Source organism: Rhinolophus sinicus, chromosome 15, assembly GCF_057876585.1.
Source record: "Rhinolophus sinicus isolate RSI-liver-muscle chromosome 15, RSI-T2T, whole genome shotgun sequence".
Classification (NCBI taxonomy): domain Eukaryota; kingdom Metazoa; phylum Chordata; class Mammalia; order Chiroptera; family Rhinolophidae; genus Rhinolophus; species Rhinolophus sinicus.
In genome coordinates this window covers 6,016,099-6,028,278 of record NC_142515.1, presented here as the reverse complement: position 1 = coordinate 6,028,278, position 12,180 = coordinate 6,016,099, and the positions used below count along the sequence as shown (strand labels likewise).

The following is a 12,180-nucleotide window of genomic DNA, read 5'->3' as shown; positions in this document are numbered from 1 at the left end:
AGCCTCCACCTCACTCTGTTCCTCCAGCTCTCAGGGGTCCCCCTGCCAGACCCATCCTGCTCTCCCTCTGCCAGCAAGACCACCACGCAAACGAGCCCCATGAGGGGCACAGGCTGGTGGTTTACTTAGCTGAACAAAGTCAGTGACCTAGGGGATCCTAACACGGTAACCCAAACCTCCGTTTCATAAAATGGCAGCATAAAGGTACAAAGCCTCATAACAGTTATTTCTATCTCCCAGTAAACCAACAGCCCTGCTCTGACCCACGCAGCCAAGTCAGAATGCCAACAGACAATACAATAATTGTGTTCTCTCTTGGGAAGGAGGAGTGGTCATGTACAGCCCCACACGAGAATGTCACGATCGTCCCGGACTCCCGAGTTACAAATATGTGATCAAGGCATGTGCTGAGCACGCGCTCCCCACGTGTTTGCGTGGCTATGAAAGCACAAAAGCACAAGGGCCAACATGCTTCAGCTGCCAGGGCCTCAGCCTGGGGACCGCCGAGGACTGGGGCAATGAGGAAGGAGTCAGAAAAGCCACAGAAACGCTTCATTCAAAACCATGACTGCTTTATTATACCCTAGTTTTCAAGGAGCGGGAGTGGAGCGGGGGAAACTCCTTTACAAAACAAAATTGCCAAGCTCAGCAATATGGTCGACCGACCATCACCCCACAGCTATTCCATTTTAAGCGAAAGACAGGAGACAAGCAAGTTCAGACTCACTCTGCACAATGGAAAAGGCGATATGAAATCAATCTTTTCAGGGCAGTCAACACCCACTGACAACTCAGATCCGTCCCGCCACTGGCTGACTCCATATAAACTCAGGCACATCACTTCCTGGCTCTGGGCCTCCGTTTCCCCAGTTGTAACAAGGTTTCTTTCACCTCCAGAAGCCCAGCCTAGGCTCATCTGTCATTGGGTAAGAGAAAGAATGAACAGAGGAGGTGGTTCCGAGCATCGCTGGGTGTCCCAGTTTCTACCACTGCAAGGGGACACTGGTTTCAGGGCACCTGAGACAAAGGGCACCTCAGCCTGAGGACGGACGCCTGGGGAGTCTTGGGAAGCACCTGGAGAGCATAAGCGTCAGGAGGGGACACACAGCTGCCCGGCAGGATGCACCAGGGTGACCCAGAATCTCCACGTCAATTGTTAGCTCAAACCAATTTGGGTTGAAAATGGGTAAAATCAACCTAGATGGGAAACCAAAACTCAACAGCACCAATGTTGCCTCCTTTGGCATCCAGGGTCCAGCTAAAGAAGGGAGAAGGGGGGACAAGGTGGTCAGTGGGTGGCATGCTGTAAGAGAAATAATTACCTAAAGGTAGGAAAGAACTGTTTCTCCGACTATTGCAATGACAGTCTGAAGACAAAGAATTTCCAGAAAAACGGTTGGTGTCTTAGGCTGCTGGGGCTGCCATAGCAAAATACTCTAAACTGGGGGGCTCACAAACAACAAATATTTATTTCCCGCAATTCTGGAGGCTGGGAAGTCCACGATCATGGAGCCTCACGACTTGGTGTAGGGTGGGAGCCCTTCTTCACTGACCGTCATCCTTTCACCACGTCCTCACGCGGTGGAAGGGCAAAGCCTCTCCCTGGGGTCTCTTTTATAAAAGCACAGCTCCCTTTCAGGAGGGAGGGCTCCACCCTCATGCCCTGACCACCTCCCAAAGGCTCCACCTCCTAATACCATTGCCTTGGGCATGAGGTCTCAACATACAAATTTGGGGGGACAAGCAGACATTCAGTCCACAGCAACTGGAAAACCAAACATCTTTGGAAATCTAGGGTCAAGTTTCCCAGAAAATAAGATGCAAAGTTTCGTAAGTGTGTCCCTCTGCACAGTGGGAAAGCAAAAAGGGAGGTCAGGCTCAGAAGCAGGGCAGGCATCCCAGTTGCTGGCTGGGACGTGCACAGGACAGGACGCCCCACACCCTTGCTGGGACACATGGGAGCCCTGGGCACCTGCTTCAACAATGTGACCTTACTGCTGTGGTTCTCAGTGTGTCCCTGGACCAGCGACAGCGTCTCCCCTGGGAGCTGATTAGAAATGCAGTTTCAGTCCCCACCCCAGACTGACTGAATCAGAAACTCTAGGAGTGGGGACCGGCAATCAGCGTTTCAACAAACCCTCCCGAAAGTGACGTGTGAGTGGACTTGGTATCTAGATCCCTGGTATTTGAGAGGACAATTTTGAGGATGAAAAAACTGAGGTCTATCAAGGTTGAGTCTCTTGCCAAAGGCCACAAGGTGGGTAAGAGGTGGGAGGCCCAGGCCCTGCCCCCAGCACTTCCTCTGGGCCAGCACCTGGGGCTCTAGATAAAGCTGACCTAGTGCTTGTCGTTACGGAAACTGGAGTTTCCGACAGGCCCTGGAACGCACTTAAGAAGAACTCGGGCACGGTCAGGGCCTTTGGGCTCCTTCTCAAGAGTCTTGACCCTGCAGAATCAGGGGCTGGACAAACCCCCCAGGCACGGAACAGACTGACCGGCAGGAGGGAGCAGATGAGGACACCACGTTTCTCCTGCGAGTCACGGAAGGCAGGAAGGGCTTTCAGGCAACGGGACCCAAGGCCCACATTTCTCAAACTCAGCAAACAATCCACAACATTAAGAAGCCCAAAGGTTGACCATGTAGTGAAACGTGTGTGAGAATCGGAAGAAAAGAAAATGTTTTCAGAACATCTGCCCCAAGAGGAGGAAAAAATGGAGGGAAAAAGGTAAATGAAAGGGGTAACTAATATAAAATATCTGGGGGAATGTGAAGAGGAAAACTCAGTTCTTAGAAGACTGCAAATGGCCATTGGGAGAATCTTTACTTCCACTAGCTTCACTGAGTCTCTGTCAAGAAGAACAAGCTAAAAAACCCTGAGAAGCATGTTTTCATTTACCCTAAAAATTTTTTCTGTTTCTATCACCAACAGAAATTATCTGCTTGATACATGGCAGCTAGACTGCCTGTCAAAATAATTTAAAGATCAAACCTTTGTTTTAAAAAAAATCCTGTAGCCATCTGTTAAAATCACAGAGGCACTTTTGGCCTAAGAAGCTTAAACTGGGTGAAGCAGCTGAGTGACTTTATGGGGGTGAGTGGGGGAGACAAAAAGGGTCCCCGGGGCACTTGGCATCGGTGAAAGGGGCTCTGGGCTGAGATTGGCTTTCAAGAGCCAAGGGCTCGTCTGTAGTGCCGTTCTCCCAACAGCCATGCCTGCATCCGCGGCTGCGGCAGCGTGAATATGCCACTGATATGAATGGAGCTCCTCCCCTTCTCTGAGCACCTGTTTACCTGTCACAGTTTACCTGCAAGTGGAACAACCAGCAGGACGATGGAGGGCAGGGCCTGGAGCCCTGGGTGTCCCCACTAGGAACTGCCATTTGCCACGGCTCACCCTGTGCCAAATAATCGGGAGAGCCAGAAAATCTGAATCTGTCTTCTGAATGTCTCGTCCACTCCAGGGATCTCAAACTCAAATGCCTTCCAGAGCCAAGCAGGGAACAAGAGTGAGCGAGCGTGCGGGTGGGGAACAGTGGTGACGCACAGAGAGCACGCCCCACAGACCGGACAGCCGCTCAGCTGTGGCTAACACTGCAGTTGTGTGGGAGAGAAGGCCCGAAATGATATTAAAGACCTTCTGACTTGCCAAGAGCCGCTGAAAATCCATACTTCTTTATACAGTCTCCTAATTTTTAAGCCTTGTCCAGAAATGCAAAATTCATACAGCATCATGGAGGCCAAACCACTCATGTGTGAGGACCACGTCTGGCCCACACTACACGTGTGCACCCTGGCCTGGAGGGTGCCGACTATTCAAAACTCTGAACGGCCTGCATGAACTGCGTCTTCATCTGGTCTGAAAGCGGTGTGGACTCACTGGGCCTCAGCGCCCCACAGTCATGCGTATCCATTTGCATCACTCCTGACTCACTCTGAGTTCGCCGAAGGGCTCAAAACGACTAGCAGGCACAGAATGTCTGAAACCCTGAGCACACCAGAGCACTGCCATGAAGATCCCAGCCCCCGGCAGTGGGGCCGGCCTTCCCACGCACATACTTGGAGAGGCAGCTGACCCGCTTCCATTCTCTGCCTGGCATCCATCCTGTGGGGCAAGCAGCAGCAGCATCGGGAGCTGGGGGGGTCTGGGGTCTGCCCTCCGCAAGAGAGCTCCCTTCTGGCCTCTCCCACAATGTGGGCTTGGGGAAGGAAAGCGTTTCCTCACCAAATACTTTAAACAAATGCAAGTAAAGCCAGCAGATGGAACAGATGATTCTGGATCCCTGACGCCTACAGATGGCTGGCTTCAGTCGGGTCATCGTGAACAGAACAGCTGCTTCCTCAATCACAACTCCTGCACAGAACACAGGATTCTGTTTTGATGACTTCTATGCAAGATATAGAAATGAGAGGGGGGTTTCCTGCCTTTTATTTCAAAACAGTCCAGGACAAACGAAGACTTTTGTACCACAACACATTCAAAAGGAAAGTGCCATGAAGTGGGTTTTCTTAAATGTCAACCCACAGAGCCACTTAACCCTCTGCCCGTAGGCCGTGATGAGAAGGTAACTGGGGAGCCCCCCTAGCGCAGTCCATGACAGGGATCACACCGGGCGCTGAGCAGAGACAGGCTTTGGGACAGATGGTTTCTTATTCCTGCATTTTGTAAATGTGTTTGTCCTGACTGTAAAGGGTTGGGCACTTGTCTAAGCTAGGGAAATTCGTGCAGACCGTACCCATGTAAACCCAACAGGGACAGACCTGGCTGTTCCCAAGAGCAGGAGTGGCCAGACCCCTGACGACACACAGCGTCTCACTAGAGACCCCAGGGCAGCTCGGCCTGGACCGGGGCAGCCCAGCAGTAAAGCACCGCGCAGCTTTCCTCCATCGGTGTGCTCCAGCGTGGGGGAGACGACGCCAGCACTGAGGCATTATGGCCACGTCCAGCGAATGGAATCCAAACCCATTTTGCCTTCATACCTCAAAGTGACTGCCCCAATCAGCTGCCAACGAGCCTCCTATTCAGAGAACATCTGAACCAAGCAAGACAAGAGCTACAGTGCAGCCCGGCTCCATGCTCGTCAACAGTCTGCGTCAGTGCTGCAGCTGACGGCATTTTAAGGCGAAAGCCACGCGATGTTCGCTAGTAGCTGACGGACCTGAACTCATTTTCCTCCCTCGCGCTACACGGCAGCCACCACTCTGAACGATTAAAGTAGTTCCCTATCTGTTGCCTGTGGAAAACACGGCCATTTCATCACAACAAAATGTCCCCAGCCCAGCATGGCAGAACAATGGTCACAGTGGTGTATAACCCATCGGGTCCAGATGGTCCACAAAGAGCATGATCTGAATACTGGAAAGTGCGGATTTCTGTGATTTCCGCAGGGCCCAGCGAGCAAACACACACGGGGGTGGGGTGGGGGAGTGCTGGGCACAGCAGAGCTGATGAGGCTACGGGCCCCGGGAGCCAGGGGCTGGGGTGACAGGCAGGAGAGTGGCAGGGCTGGGTGGGGTCCTCACCGGTCCCTTGCAGATGGAGGCTGTGGCCTGGGCTGTTTGGGGGCTTGCCATGGTCATACAGAGGCCCGGGGGGCAGCCTGTGCACGCCAGGCCTAGGCTCCCTCTGTCACTCGCACGTCTCCATCACCACCTCTGAGTCAATGAATCCATCCTCAGGTCTGTTTTTGGGCCAGGAAAACCCAGTTCCTTTCCTTCCTGGACTGCCTCCTCTACACTCGGGATCTCCACGCGCTGGGAGACGGTCTCGCGCACTCCTGCTCAGTGGGCCTTTCTGTGACGATGGCAATGCTTTATGTCTGTTCTGTCCGACATAACAGTGAATAGCCTCACGCAGCTACTGAGCACGTGACATGCGGCTGAAGAACTGAAGTTTTCATCTAAATCTTATCATTTAATTTGTCAATTATACCTCAGAGGAGCTGAAAAAAATGTAAGTAGTTACATGTGGCTAGAGGCTACCACACTGGCCAGACGTATGTGGAGTATCCTCTGAGCATCCACACAGAGGAGTCGGGACATCTTTTCTGCGAAGGGCCGGGTGTTGGTCACGTGGTCTCTGTCACCCCTGCTCGGCTGTGCTGTTGTAGCACGTAGGTACACAAATGGACATGGCCGTGTGCCAACAAAACTTATTTATAAAAACAAGCAGTGTGCCAGATTTGGCCTGTGAGCTTAGGCTGCCAACCCCTGATGTAGAGCACAGAACTGGGAGTCCAAATCCCGGGACTGCTGTCCACCAGCTGGATGACCTCGGGCGTCTTTATCTTCCTGAACCTCCGTTTTCTCATCTATAGAAAGGGAATAATCGTAGTACCCACATCTTAAGGTGGTGATAAGAATTAAATGAGAAGCCTGTAACACACTTACCGTAGTATGACGCCAGCACAGAGTGGGCACTGCAGAAGTACACGTGGGGCAACTGAGTATGTGCCGGGCACTGACTTCGAGTATCCGCTTTACTCCTCCCTATCCTGTGAAGTAGGCACTATTCATTAGTGCCAGTCTACAGAGACGTTAAGTGCCTCGTTCAAAGTCAAATCCAACAAAGTGGCAGGGCCGGAACCCAGGGTTCCCATTTCCTGGTTCCATGCCCTAGTCTCTCTTCCTCAGTTGTCCCAACTGATACCAGCCCTACCCAAGATCCTGCGACTGTCTGGGCTCATCTGTACTAGCTCATACCGGAAGAGGCTCGCTCCTCTGCAAAGGAAATCATGAAGAAAAACAAAGCAGACAGTTTCTTGAGGGCTCTCAGGTGTGTGCTCTCCTGGTTCCTGTTCTGTCCACCCTTCTGGAGCCCCTGTCAGCCCCACAGACCACAGACGATGGCCATCTCAGGCAGTCCATCACCAGCACACCAGGGGAACACGCTCACGAGCTGGCAGGGTTTGATGAGGCGCGGGCGCTGGGATCCACGTGAAGAGTGGCAGTCGCCCTTCACAGCACTGAGTCCCCACAAGTCCTCTGAAATTGAAAACACTACTCCACCCTGTGATGGGGGCCACAAAGCCATGCTCTCTGCAGTTCCTAACCGAGCTGCACAATCTTCACGCGAGCAGGCTCAGCTCAAATATGAACTGAACGACAGCTTCTCTCTTCCTGCGCTCAGGACAAAGGCTCTCGCCCAGGGCAGCAACCAGAGGTTTTGACTTGAGTGGAGGCCAAATCAGAGATGGGCAGCCTGACAGGGAGCAAGTGCCCTCTCTGTGCCACAGGTAGGGGCTGAAAATTAGACCCTTGTCTATTTATTAATAGAGCACCTGGGGGCTGGCCACGCCAATCACTGCCTTCCACGAGGGACATCACCTGGTCTGCCTGAGACCCCAGGAATCCAACTAGAAACAGGGCAGGAGCTGGCTGCTCAGTCACAGGAGAAAAACCGGGCCAGGCATTTCCACATGGGTTCCAGGCCGCGTGGGAAGCTAGCAGGCCCAGGGGCTCCCAGGTATACACAGCCCACACCATGCTGGCCATGCTCTTACTCGGCAGAGCAGAGGGGCTGTGCCACAGCCAGAGCAGTGACGTCCTGCAGTCTTTTCTGCAACACTCAAGGGACATGCCTAAACCTCACACAAGTTTAAAAACTGATTTGTGCTCTTTTTGAGCTGATTTGTGAGAACCCATTCACCTATGGACCTCCGCACCCCTCAGCAGCCCAGGGTGGACCCTACACAGCCCTGGCCTCTATTCCTGGCATGTCGCTTTTCCACTCATTTCCAACTCACCTTTGGCCCATTCAGCCTCAGCCAGGCCTGATCCCTCTCGTATTTTTCTTTCTAATAGGTGGGGGCATTTGCTAAGCTCCCTGGGAACAGGGAGGTTTACTGACAAAATTAGGGCCGTATTTTGCAGTTAACTCACTTCTCTCTACTCAAGACTAAATGCTGATGAGCAAAACCCTACAGGTCTCACAAAAGACACCCAAAGAGATGGGCTGCTGAACTGCCCCTCCTCGCAGGTTCATTATTTACCCGGATTCTCATTCACTGGACCCAAGCCACATGCCACAGTCCACAGGGCCTGGAATCTGGGCTGGCATCTGAGGGCAAGGAGGCCACAGGAGCGCCAGGCGTCAGGTGACCCGGGCAGAACATTCTCGCGTGTTTGTGTCAGCAACTGCCCCGCCCTTTGAGAACCCGGTGAGAACACGCTACGACAGAGCCCAAAGGACACCGGAGCGCCTTTCCAATCATACCAACATGGTTACTCGTTTTTTTCCTTTAAGGGGGGAAAAAAGGTGGTTTTACACGGAATCAGACTTTTTTCAACTCATGCGATGCCAAAAGGTTTTGTTCATTTTGATTCTTTAGTCCCAGTGCAAGCACAGGCAAGAAATGCTGGAAGTTCTTGGGAATCCCAAGTGCCCCCGCTGAAAGCAAGAGCTTCGACTGAAAATAAACAAAGACCACATCCCTCTGGCCAAGTAGATGGCACTTGATGAAAATTCCGTGCATCGGGAAGTAGCCCTCCAAGGAGGTGACTCCAAGGTCAGAATGCCTAGGCCGCTAGGCGGTTTCCCCAGAAGGCGGCCCCTGGAGAGGACGGCTGGAGAGGCCTGTTCTGTTCTTCTCCTGCTTCCTCACCAGCATTCAAGTGCTGACCGACCAGCTGCTACCGTCTGCGGCCCTTGCCCTGCCCTGGTGTGCCGCCTCTACCCTAGGGCAGTCTGTGGCCTCCCCGTCGTCCACTCCAACCCTGCCCTGCACTGCCACTCCCCAAATGCTGAGCCTTCAAAACTGCAGCATCAGCATGGGGTGCCCTAGCCTCTGGCCCTTCAGGGTTAAGTCCAGGCTCCTACACCTTGAACCCACTGCCATCCTGCCCACGACCAGCTTAGCTCCCAGCCCACTGGCCTCTTCCGCCAGCTGCTGGCCCCCAAGTACCCCAGAGGTGGTCTCATGCTGCACACACTGCTCTCTGGGCGGGATCACCTCCTCCTCCCCATTCTTCACCTGCCGAAACTGCCACTCACTCGTCGAGATTCAGGAAGCCTTCTCTTCCTTCCCCTTCGGCTCAGTGGGAGTGACCTTCCTGTATCTCCCCACAGGGCTGTGGTCTCACCAGTACCCCGGGCCCAACACCTCTGTTACTTTTATTACCCTGGGTCCAGCACACAGTAGGAACTGAATAAAAACAACTGCAGTCTGACTGTCCCTGACACAAGCCTGTGTGCTCCTTACAGACGGGGACTTCCTGGGCTGACGCACACAGGAGGTGTTTACTAGACACTGACTGAACTGAATTGCACCTGGGGGACCACCAGCTGGCAGAGCGTTCTGTGGTCATCACAAAAACAGTGACATATCTGAAGAGGCAGAGAGGACAGGGCAGGTGAGTACTGTCCCATCCAGAGACCAGAGGCAACCCGGGTGCGCTGGTTACCCCCTCAGACAGCCCCTCAGTCAAAGCTTCATGATGTCCGAGAAGAGGGTCTGTATCAAGGCCACCCAAGCCCAGCCACCGTGGTGGGTCCTCTGTAGGGGGCTCTCTAAGACCAGGACCAAGTACCTGCACCAGCCTCCAAAGGGAGGGCGCTGCTGCAGCCCGGAGTCAGGCCCCTGCCCAGAACTCGGCAATGATACTGAGTTCTCACACCTCATCGGGCTGCGCCAAGAGAAGCCCGGCGACCACTGGGGACGCTACAGGCCCCTCTCTCTGTCATCCCAGAGGTCAAGGGCCCTTTTCAAAAGCTTTGATGAGCTCCTGCTCCTGGAAAGACTGCTGGTCATGTTCAGGTGGCAGAGGGGTCCAGAGGCAGCTGGACTCACACCCCAGAAAGCAGCGAGAGGCGGCCAGGCTGGGGGCGAGCGCCCCAGTTGCAACCACATAAACTGCACCAAGAGAACACGGACTGCAGTGGTGAACGGCAGCCTGCCAGCGTGAAAGCAAATAAAGACATCAGCTGCAAGGAATCCGAAAAGGTAGTAAATGGACCTCCCACTCGCGGTCCAGACAGGTGTGTGGCCACTGAGGTTCCCAGAGATTCATTCACACAAGTTGGTGAGAGCACAGCCAACATTTTGAGGCTGCTTCATGCCACTTAACATGCATTTTATTCTCTATGTTTAGGACCAAATTAAATCACTTTTGGTAAACAGAGATTTTGTTTCCTAAAGAGAAAGCTTAAAAGATTTCAGTAGTCTTAACTTTTGTTAAGAGACACACTGCAAACTGAATTGTAACACATGCTTTCAAGTCTTCCTCCAAAAAAAACTCCTAAGTCATCTGAGAACGGGGAATGCTGGGTTGGGGAAGGCTCTATCTGTCCCAGTCTGACACACCTAGCCGAGCCCAGCTCAGACTTACGTCCCTTCTAGTTCTGTCCTTCGTCCTGCTGCCCACTGGGACCATGAGGACCTTCACCCGTGTCCTCCCCGCAGCACATGCTGCCCCAGGCTGCACGAGACGCTCACTAACGTTCGCTGGACGCGAAGTGTCCCACCCATGGTGTCTCACCCCGTGCTCCAAACCATGGGCTGGGTGCTGTCAGCATGGCCAGAGTCCAGGCCAGGAGACTGTCACCCGCCCAAGGGCAAGTGGTCAGCAAGAGGCAGACGTGGGATTTGAACCCCGGCACTGATTCCAGAGCTTATTGCTATGCTTGCCTTAAATGGCACAGACGGGGTGGCACCTACACTCAGCCCAAAGTTCTCCCCTTGTCAGCACGCAGCCTGCCCTGGACCTCACGGCAACATGTCTGCCATCGGGTCAGACTTGCATCTCCTACCTCACATCTTTCCTCACGGCACCACACCTTTCACAGGGCTTCTCAGACCGACCCTTAACCAGTCCTCCTAAAAACGCTGGGAGCCAGGGCCAGCAAGATGAGAAACCCAAGGCCAAGAGGGTCATATAGCAAATGAGGTGCAGCCAGTGGGCAACAGTGTGCCCACCACCTGCCATCTGGGGAATGCAGTGGCCTGACTGCTAGAGGGGCTTTACATGGGAGAGGTGCTCCGCAGGCCGGCCCCAGGACCCTGCCAGGGGGCACCCCTTGCCTTCCACACCCCCTCTGGAGTCCCACAACCACAGACACCCCTGGCCCCTGACCCCTCTCCTCACCCAGAGCGTGGAGGTGGCCGGCTACAGAGGACGTTGTCTTTCCACTTCCAAACAGGCAGAGGCCACTTGCAGCCAGCAGATGGACCCTCCCTCCGCTCCCAGGCGCCTGGCCAACGTGAATGCCAGAGCAAGGGGAATTCCAGGCGTGGACGAGGCCTCTCCCAGCTGGACCTTGTCTGTCAGGGCACTTCATCCAAAGGGCAGCTGAGAACCGTGGTGGCCTCCCCAGGGGGTAGGACCAACAAGCAGCAGCCCTAGAACCCACAGGGGCCACCACCTCCTCTACCCAGGGCACTAGTCGACTGCCGGGACACAGAAAGGCCCACGACAGGCCCTGCTCTCCAGGAGCCCGCAGGCCCACCCAGCAGGCTCTGCCACATGGCCACTCAAGCCCCTCCTGGAAGTAGCAGCATGGTGCCCAGTCAGTCATCGCCAGGGACCGCCCCTGGGAGACACACCCTGCTCACAGCAGGAACTGCGCCTCCTTTGCAGTGGGGCAGGCGCTGGCTAGAGAGGAAGCATGGTGTGCAGAGCATACAGGACCGAGGCCACCAGCCTGAACGAGCAGGAATTCCTCTGTCCCTGTCACCCGGGGCGAGTCATTCTCCAGAGCAGCAGTGTTTCCAGCAATAGATGGAGCTAATCCTTCAGCCATAGACTGTGCTGAGGGTTAAATCATCTAAGGGAGTCCAGTGCCTGGCTCCAGGAGGGGCACTCAGCAGGTGCCCAGCCAATGCCTGCTAAACAAATGCAGGAGTAAGACCCCCCTCTCCCCACCTCATTATGCCCAAAGCCAACTCAGGAGAAGAGAAAGAGCCGATTTACCCACCACCACCAACACGCAGAAGACCAGATGGACAAACCTTTGCCAAAGCGACCAAAACCCTTTTCATCAAGCTCAAGGTTTCAGGAAAGTCCATGAGGACTCAATTTCCACGCACTAGGGCTTGAGTGGGCCTGCACTTTCAGCAACCTAAGGGATCCCTGCTGAGCAAGCATCAGGGAGAAGGTGAAAACTAGGATGGACTGTCCAAGTCGACCAGGAGCCATGGGTGCCACGTTCCAGCAGGTTGAGGACTCTGCACAGCGGCTGAGTGCCG

At 54.1% G+C, this 12,180-nt stretch overlaps 1 protein-coding gene across 5 annotated transcripts in view; it reads right to left on the bottom strand.

Annotated features, from left to right (window-relative positions):
• Positions 1 to 12,180, bottom strand: part of FAM53B (family with sequence similarity 53 member B) — a 114,874-nt gene that overhangs the window by 85,615 nt on the left and 17,079 nt on the right. The window contains exon 1 of one of the 5 annotated variants that reach the window (XM_019742164.3): positions 11,081 to 11,415. The exons of the other annotated variants lie outside the window; for them this stretch is intronic. The gene's annotated coding sequence lies outside the window, so the exon portion shown is untranslated. Of the gene's footprint in view, positions 1 to 11,080; positions 11,416 to 12,180 lie in introns of those variants that run through there. 5 annotated transcript variants of the gene reach the window in all.